This window comes from Chrysemys picta, chromosome 3, assembly GCF_011386835.1.
Source record: "Chrysemys picta bellii isolate R12L10 chromosome 3, ASM1138683v2, whole genome shotgun sequence".
Classification (NCBI taxonomy): Eukaryota; Metazoa; Chordata; order Testudines; family Emydidae; genus Chrysemys; species Chrysemys picta.
Genome location: NC_088793.1, coordinates 46,440,768 through 46,450,593, shown reverse-complemented (window position 1 = coordinate 46,450,593; position 9,826 = coordinate 46,440,768). Strand labels below are relative to the sequence as shown.

Genomic DNA, 9,826 nt, shown 5'->3' with positions numbered 1-9,826 from the left:
TAAAATCAGGTGTGTTGCAAGCCTCCTAGATTCAAAATGGCAGAAATTGTTAACAGATTATAAAATAAACAGGAAGGAATAAAGGTGAAACTTTCATGTTACTGAAATGTACCTGCTTTCCCAGCATAGACAATAAGATGGAAGATGGAGGTATTCAGTAGCAAAAAAAGAATAATGCATTAAAATATCTTTAATCTTGCAGGCATTCTGCAATTTTTACTTTGATGTAGGTTACTGTAGAATTTGCCATTTGACCACTCTTTCCTGTAAAATTGTGTTCCAGAACCTACGTCATACCACATTTTATTTCTTCTCATGGTTCTAAAGTTAACCTTGAAAATGTGAACAGATTGTAAACCAATAGTTATATCAGCCTAAATTTTCAGAAAGTCTAAAACAATTGCCCAACCTTAGTGAGGTTGTTAACCTACATATGTAATATTTAATGTCAACACTATTAACTGTTTCATTGTGAATTGTTTTGGAAGTAAAACATAATTACAACATAATATCTCTAGTGTGACATTTGAGTTTGCTGGTAATGACAAGTTATCACGTGTCAAATCATTGTCGAAAGGTAATTTGCTAGGTTTTATTTATGTCATGGGAATTGCAGAGAACTGTAGTTCACAGAAGATCCAAATCGTAGCAACAGGCATAATTCTTTCATCCTCTTCCAGAATATTTATTTGAAGTACAGAGCCAAAACTAACACCGTGTCTGTGGCTGAGGTTTTATTTTCATTGAACAATCAGTGGAAAGTTCAGTCAATACCTCCACATCTTCACTTGGCAGAAAAGCACAGTTAACAACTGCTGCTTTGAAAGGACTTTTTACCCAGTCATACTGCTTCACGTCATTAATCTCAGACTCTGAGAAATGATTCATGAATTTGCTTTGTGATTTTGATATGTGCTCAGTATTCCATTCACTCCACACAATTTTTAATTTTTATACAGACGTCTCCAAGAAGTTTAAATGAGGTCATTATTTCTATACCCCTTCTTCCCCCCGCCCATATAGACTAAGCTTTTCTTTGAATGCAGCTAACTTGTCTGTCATTTTCAGAAAGTTTGAATCATATCTCTGCAGTGACAAACTGAGTATATTTAACTTATCAAATGTATCAGACAGGTCTGCCAGAATATACAGTCACTAGTGTATTGCTTTACTGAATTGCTTTCCAGAAATAAAAAGACTTAATTTCTGAGTTCAAACACTTAAACTCACAATGTTGCCTCTTGACAGCTATTTTACTTCAGTATGGAGAGGAGGTTTTGTTGCTCAGAGCACATCTTCTCTAAAAGTCTTGAATTGAGTGTCCTTGACTTGATAAAATTTGCCAATTTTATAGCATCTGATAGGCATACATAACTTGAATGTAATTCAGGAGATAATTGCTTTGCTGTTAGCGCTTCTCTTTAGATAATGCACTGAATCTGCTTTACACAAGTCTTGGAAAACTCTGATTCTAGCTCAGAGGCCACTCTTTTTGCTAGTTGTAGCTTGTCATAACTATAAAGGGAAGGGTAACAGCTGTCCTGTGTACAGTACTATAAAATCCCTCCTGGCCAGAGACTCCAAAATCCTTTTCCCTGTAAAGGGTTAAGAAGCTCAGGTAACCTGGCTGACACCTGACCCAAAGGACCAATAAGGGGACAAAATACTTTCAAATCTTGGGGGTGGGGGGAAGGCTTTTGTTTCTGCTCTTTGTTTTGGGGGTTGTTCGCTCTTGGGACTGAGAGGGACCAGACATCAATCCGGGTTCTCCAAATCTTTCTGAACAAGTCTCTCATATTTCAAACTTGTAAGTAAACAGCCAGGCAAAGCGTGTTAGTTTATCTTTGCTTTCTCAACTTGTAAATGTACCTTTTACTAGGGTGTTTACCTCTGTTTGCTGTAACTTTAAACCTAAGGCTAGAGGGGGGTCCTCTGGGCTCTTTAAGTTTGATTACCCTGTAAAGTTATTTTCCCATCCTGATTTTACAGAGATGATTTTTACCTTTTTCTTTAATTAAAAGCCTTCTTTTTAAGAACCTGATTGATTTTCCTTGTTTTTAGATCCAAGGGGGTTGGATCTTGATCCACCAGGAGTTGGTGGAAGGAAGGATGGGGGGATGGTTCATTTCTCCCTGCTTTAAGATCCAAGGGGTTTGGATCTGTATTCACCAGGGAATTGGTGAAGGTCTCTCAAGGCTACCCAGGGAAGGGAATTAGCTTTGGGATGGTGGCAGCGGACCAGATCTAAGCTGGTAGTTAAGCTTAGAAGTTTTCATGCAGGCCCCCACATTTGTACCCTAAAGTTCAGAGTGGGGAAGCAGCCTTGACATAGCTGTAGCACCACCAGTATATATTTGAATAACAGCACTGCTGCTGAATGTTACTTTGTTTTAAAGAATCCTCAAGAAGGTTAAAAATTTGCTCCTTAGTAGTATTTGTCAGGATTGGTCAGCACAACACAATGCACACAGAAATATTGCTAGCACTTAAAAAGTTGAGCAAAAGCAGTTACTTCTGCTTCTCCAGCAAAATCAAGAGATGTCTATTTTAAAAAATCTTTTGAATTACTTGGTGTGATGGATTTGGACTCTAATAATTTATGAATACTCTGTGCTGGTCAGGTTCCTGCTTTGTTTACTATGTGAATATATGGGTCTAAATTAATGTCAGGGGAGGCAGAGGTTCTCTATGAGTTTCTTGTTTGACCTTTTGGCCTTCAGGGAGCCCTAGCTACGTTTTGATATCCTGTGTATTGGGATGGGGGAATTTGCCCTGACATATATAGCTCGTATTTATATCTTTAATTAGAGATGGGAGGAGCATGTTTCTCATGTGGAAAGTATCTAATGTCAAATTGCTAAAATGGAGTCTGGTATTCCAAGATGATGACAAGGAGGTGATTCACGTCAAAGGGAGTGAAAACATGATGGCAGATTTTCTCTCTCAAAAGGAGGTGTGAGAACTTTCCTATGGTGCTTCAGAGATACTCCTGTTCCATTCATCGTCAATGGGGGGAGATATTGAAGGATTTGGAGCTGCTCTCTAATAGTTTATTAATACTGTAAATTGACCTAGTTTGTGAGATGTTTTCTGGATCACTACATTGATTTAACAGAAGAGGGTGCTTTCTGAAAAACGAAAAGCGGGAAAGGAAAGAATGGCAAAGATAAGCCACCTTTCTGCAACAGCTTGAGAGTTGTTAAGGAACAGTGCCAGGACTATTAGCTTTAGAGATTTTTTCTCCTCTCCAGCTAACCTACAAAACTGGTTTGAAGCTGGTCAAGAAAATGCCCAGGAACACAAGAGATCAAAAGAACTGAAAAAGTAATAGCAAATTTTTTTTTTAAAGTACATGAGAAGCAGGAAGCCTGCTAAACAATCAGTGGGGCCACTGGATGATTGAGATGCTAAAGGAGCATTCAAGGACGATAAGGCCATTGTGGAGAAACTAAATGAATTCTTTGCATCAGTCTTCATGACTGAGGATGTGAGGGAGATTCCCAAACCCAAGCCATTCTTTTTAGGTGACAAATCTGAGGAACTGTCCCAGATTGAGGTGTCATTAGAGGAGGTTTTGGAACAAATTGATAAACTAAACAGTAATGAGTCACCAGGTCCAGATGATATTCACCTAAGAGTTCTGATGGAACTCAAATGTGAAATTGCAGAACTACTGATTTTAGTCTGTAACCTATCATTTAAATCAGCTTCTGTACCAAATGACTGGAGGATAGCTAATTTGATGCCAATTTTTAAAAAGGGCTCCAGAGGTGATCCCAGAAACTACACCTGATTTTAGTACCAGGTAAACTGGTTGAAACTATAGTAAAGAACAGAATTGTCAGACACACAAATGAACATAATTTGTTGGGGAAAAGTCAACATGGTTTTTGTAAAGGGAAATCATACCTCTACTAGAATTCTTTGAGGGGGTCAACAAGGATGTGGGACAAGGCAGATCTAGTGGATATAGTGTATTTAGATTTTCAAAAAGCTGTTGACAAGGTCCTGCACCAAAGGCTCTTAAGCAAAGTAAGCTGTCAATGGAATAAGAGGGAAGGTCCTCTCATGGATTGGTAACTGGTTAAAAGATAGGAAACAAAGGGTAGGAATAAATGGTCAGTTTTCACAATGGAGAGAAGTAAATAGTGGTGTCCCCTAGGCTAGGGGTCTGTACTGAGACTAGTCCTATTCAACATATTCATAAATGATCTGGAAAAAGGGGTAAACAGTGAGGTGACAAAATTTGCAGATGACACTAAACTACTCAAGATAGTTAAGTCCCAGGCAGACTGCGGAGAGCTACAAAAGGATCTCTCAAAACTGGGTGACTGGGCAACAAAATGGATATGATTAATAAAGAATTAAATGTTTATGTAAAATAGATCTTGTCAAACTAACTTGATATCTTTTTTTGATAAGAGTACTAGTTTGGTTGATAAAGGTAATAGTGTTGGTAATACCATGATTAAAAAAACTAGAATGATATAAATATTACATGGCACACATTAGATGGATTAAAAATTGGCTAACTGATTGGTTTCAAAATGTAATTGTACACAGGGACTCATCATTGAGCGGGTGAGTTTCAGGCAGGGTCCTGCAGGGATTGGTTCTTGACCCTATGCTATTTAACATTTTTATCAAAGACTTGGAAGAAAACATAAAATCATCAATGATAAAGTTTGCAGATGATACACAAATCTGAGGAGAGATAAAACTGAAGAAAACAGGTCACTGATACAGAGTGATCTAGATCACTTGGTAAGCTGATTCAAACAAACAATGCGCATTTTAATATGGCTAAATGTAAATATATACATCTAGGAACAAAGAATGTAGGCCATGCTTACAGAATGGGGGTCTTTTTCCTGGGAAGCAGTGACTGAAATTTTTTTGGGGGTGCTGGTATATAATCAGCTGAACATGAGCTTCCAGTGTGACGCTGTGGCCAAAAGGGCTAATGTGATCCTTGGACACATAAACAGGAGAATCTTGAGTAGGAGTAGAGAGGTTATTTTATCTCTCTATTAGGCACAGTGCAACCATGGCTGAAATACTGTGTCCAGTTCCACCGCAAGCCCAAGCCCCTTACCTGAGTCAGCTGACATGGGCCAGCCATGGGTTTTTAATTGCAGTGTAGGCATATTGAAGGAGCTCAATCTGTTTATGCTGCCAAAGATAAGGCCAAAGGATTTTTCTAAAAGATATGCTCTAGGGCTCTAGGAATTATTTTGGGAAGGTTCTATGGTCTGCTTTATACATGAGGTCAGACTAGCTGATCACAATGGTCCCTTTTGGTCTCAGAATCTATGAAAAAAACCAAACAACTGGAAATAATTCAGGATGGATGCACAATCCAATATGGGTTACACCCCACAGGTTGAGAAACACTGGCGTAGGGCACAACTGAAATCTTTGGGGTAATCTGTATGGAAAGAATGACAGTTTATATTGGTAAAACATGCACACAAAATAATTTAAATTCTTTTGCAGCAGAAAAAGCAGATTATTTCAGTGTGAGAACTCAAAAACAGTTGAAGAGTTTTGCTCATTTAAAAAAAATCACCTTTCTGCTGAGATGAAGCATCTAAAGTTTCAGCACAAAAGGAGACCTTTAGCAAGTGCATTATATGCATTTGGAGTGGGGTTTAAATAGGACTATGTGTTCTGATCCTGGAATGAAATCCCTGCTGCAACTTTGCCCCACTAGTTTCAATGGTGTTCTGCATAGGTGCGGGAGTCCACCTGAATGGAGCTCTTTGAAGGACCAACCTCCCAGTGTTCACTGTTGGTAAAAGCTATAATATTTGGATGTGGATGAGTTATACTTCATTTGAAAACAGCAGGCCAGATCCTTAGCTGATCTAAACTGGAGTAGCTGTTCAGATTCAGCTATGACACTGCACCAACTGGTGGTCTGACCCAATATCTTTCAAATTCTTAATTTGTGTGTTTAAAAATGCAAAACATGGAATCATATTAATAACTGGGTTTTTCCCTAAATAATATAAATGAGAATTTGGCTTGATCGATATTTATAATCTTCAGTCCTGATTCTGCTTTCATTTACATTAGTGTAAATGAGGAGTAATTCCATTGAAGTCCATAGAGTTATGACAGTTTAAAACTGGTGTGAGAGAAGAATCAGGCCCATCTCTTATTACTGATGTGTGTTTCTGATAGGGTAAAAACCTCCACAATAGTACTGGGGTGGGGCAGGGGAATTAACAGGAGTGGGAGAGCACAATTAATCCATTTGCTGGTACCTGGAGGGATGTTAATACGTCAATTAGCATAGGGTTACCATATTTCAACAATCAAAAAAGAGGACGGGAGGAGCCCCGCCCTAGCCCCGCCCCCATCCTGTCCTAGCCCCGCCCCTGCCCCTTCCACTCCCTCCCACTTCCTGCCCCCTCAGAACCCCCAACCCCCCCCCCCCACTCCTTGTCCCCTGACTGCCCCCCAGGACTCCACCCCCTCCCTAAGCCTCCCTGCCTCTTGTCCCCTGACTGCCTCCTCCTGAGACCTTCCCCACATCCTAACTGGCCCCCTAGGACCCTACCCCCCTACCTGTCCCCTGACTGCCCCAACCCTTATCCACACCCCCACCCCCTGACAGCCCCCCCCCCAGAACTCCTGACCCATCTAAACCCCTCTGCTCCCTGTCCCCTGACTGCCCCCTCCTAGGACCCCTGCTCCTAACTGCCCTCCAGAACCCCACCCCCTACCTAAGCCTCCCTGTTCCTTGTCCCCTAACTGCCCCCTCCTGAGACCCCCCCACCTGTACTCTGACTGCCCAAAACCTTACACCCCCAACCCCCAGACAGCCCCCCCCAGAACTCCCAAACACCCCCCCCGCTCCTTGTCCCCTGACTGCCCCCTCCTGAGACCCCCCCACCTGTACCCTGACTACCCAAAACCTTACACCCCCCAACCCCCAGACAGCCCCCCCCGAACTCCCTGACCCATTCAACCCTCCCCCCTGCTCCCTGTCTCTTGACTACCCCCCCCCCCGAACCTCCCTGCCGCTTCTCTGGCCCCCGGCCCCCTTACTGTGCTGCAGAGCAGCGCGCTCGACAGCGGGGGAGGGGAGCAGGCTCGGAGCTCCAGACGAACAGCCGGCGATCTGTGAGTGCAGGGAGGGCAGGGGAGGGAGGGAGAGGAGGGGAGTGGTGTCAAGTTTCAGGAGGGAGGAGGGGGAAGTGCAAGCAGGGCTCTGGCTCTGGCTTTTGGAGCACCGGCTGCTTTGTAAGCGCGCGCACGCTCTGCATGGGAGGGGGGAGGAGGGGAAGTCCGGACATTGACAAATTCCCCCCGGACGCTATTTTTAACCCGAAAAAGCCGGACATGTCCGGGGGAATCCGGACGAATGGTAACCCTAATTAGCAGGTCCACCAGGAAAGGAGTCAGGTTTCCTTAACGGGACTGTGGGCTTGTCTACACTGCCACTTAACAGCACTGCAATTTTCCCACTCAGGGATGTGAGAAAACGCACCCCTGAGTGCTGGAAGTTTCAGCACTGTAAAGTGGCAGTGTAGACAGTACACCAGCAGTGAGAGCCTCACTCCCAGCGCTGATAGCTACTCCCCTCATAGGGTGGGTTTTTTACAGCACTGGGAGAGCTGGGAGAGCTCCTCTCCCAGTGCTGGTGCCACAACTACACAGCCACATTAAAGCACTGCTGCGGCAGCGCTTTAACGTTGCTAGTGAAGACATACCCTGAGAAATGTAAGATAGAGGGAGCCCCAGGAGGAGAATGTTGGGAGTGTTTGATTGCTGAGAAAGGCCTGGTAAAAGTCAGGAGAGAGGAGAATTGGGAAAAGTTACAGGAGGAGCATTTGCTTCTGTGGTGAGTCTCAAAGTAGGGACACAGTTCCAGGGAGGAAGCACTGGGATGTTGGTGTTCAACTGAGCAGAAGAGTATTGGGGAAGACTTGTGAAGGACTAAACTCTATCTTGGGAAGGGTGGAAGTGGTTTAAGTTTGCACTTTTTGGTTTGGGATCTGTTGGAGAACTCCAGGGGGAATCCTGTGAGCCATGGCCCTGAAGAAAGGATAAAACCTGAGACTTTGGGATGTCTGAGCCGAACACAGGTATGCAGGGAGGGGATGGTGGGAAAGGCCTGTGGACAGGCTGATGTATGGAGAAGCTCAGGACGGAAGCAGGGAATCTGAATAGAAAGGCCTTAACTGCTTATTAAAGGGTCCCTTTGCTGGAACGCAGAGAAGGAAGATAGGTCTCGGTTCCCCTACTGTCCCCTGGAAAAGGTTATATGCAGACCTTGGTTGTGATTGAAGGGTTATTGAGTCAGGACTTGGGCCAAAGACTTGGTTTGAAGTCCTGGGACTATTGTTTGTTGGACTTTTGGTCTCTTGTTATGTAAACCCTTTTCTCTCTGATTGCTGTATTCCTGTGGATAAATAATACTGTCTTGTGAAATAACTATTCAGTTTCACTGCATTTACCTACTGTTCTTAGCTTCCTCAGGGAAGTCTATAGCAGGGGCCAAACCCAGTTGGACCCGAGAGTTCTGCTCTGAGGCTACGTCCTCACTATGGGGGTGGGGGGGGTCGATTTAAGATATGCAAATTCAGCTATGTGAATAGCGTAGCTGAATTCGACGTATCCGAGCCGACTTACCCCGCTGTGAGGACGGCGGCAAATCGACCTCCGCGACTCCCCCGTCAACGGCGCTTACTCCTACCTCCGCTGGTGGAGTAGAAGCGTTGATTCGGGGATCGATTGTCGCGTCCCGACAAGACACGATAATTCGATCCCCGAGAGATCAATTTCTACCCGCCGATTCAGGCGGGTAGTGTAGACCTGCCCTGAGAAAAGTGCAGGTGCTGGGCCTGTCACTTGAAAGGGGTGTCCATGGAGATAGTGAACAAGGGGTCAAAGGTACAGTTCATCCCGGAACCAGGTCAGTTCAATTTTGTTGAAATAGAAATGATCTGTCATTATCCCTCAATGTCAGGCTGACCTTAGGCTCTATATGCATAAGGGAAGATAGTAAATACTGTACTACCTTAGAGTAAAGCAGTAACTAAAATTAAGCAGGAAAAACCCAGTTACCCCCAGGATAAATTGGCTGGAAAGAACTAGAATTAATCAGATGTTACCTACCTTTTACTATTGATTCAATCCCCCAACTGGTTAAAGTTATGGAACAGCAAATCCAACTACTGAAAAATGGTGGCAATTTTACAAAAACAAGAATACACTGATGATCAGCAGGCTCCACTATATACATTTTTTTTGTTCCCACCTCTGCTGGTTCCCTGCTTTAGTATCTGATCCTGGAGGCTGCTGAGTGCCCTTGACTTCCAATCACACCAATGGGAGTTGAGAGTGTTCAGCACCTCACAGGAGACATGCAGCATCTTATAGGATTGGTCCCATAGCTGGGGATTTGCTTTACAGGCAGACTTACTCTGACAACAGCTACTGCCAAGAATCTTGAGACCCATATTATTTCACAAGAGGGGAGTACTTCTTTTCCCATCAGGCTAATTCCAGATAAATTGTTTGTGACTGGGCATTCCAAGGTTCTTGTGGAAGACCCAAAAGAAAAAAAAGCTGCTCCATTTTAAACACTCACTTTGGTACTATTGACAGTGTGACCATGAACCATTTGCCCCCTTGCCCTCGTGCCCCATCTCCCCTGCCAAAAAAGGTAAAACATGTAACAATGTTGGATATCTGGGTATCTTCATCAGGGATGAAAAGCTAATACACTGGACGTTTGTCTAGCCATTGCACTTCAGCACCTATCACTACAGTATCTATCTTGATCAGAGCAACCTTTTCTGTGTAGGACACA

The 9,826-nt window shown here is 43.5% G+C and overlaps 1 long non-coding RNA gene across 1 annotated transcript in view; it reads left to right on the top strand.

The window, feature by feature from the left end:
- Window positions 1-1,705: 1,705 nt before the first annotated feature.
- Window positions 1,706-9,826, top strand: part of LOC135982216 (uncharacterized) — a 170,192-nt gene continuing 162,071 nt past the window's right edge. Inside the window, exon 1 of the long non-coding RNA XR_010599460.1 lies at window positions 1,706-1,807. This is a non-coding gene — a long non-coding RNA (uncharacterized LOC135982216). The remainder of the gene's footprint in view (window positions 1,808-9,826) is intronic.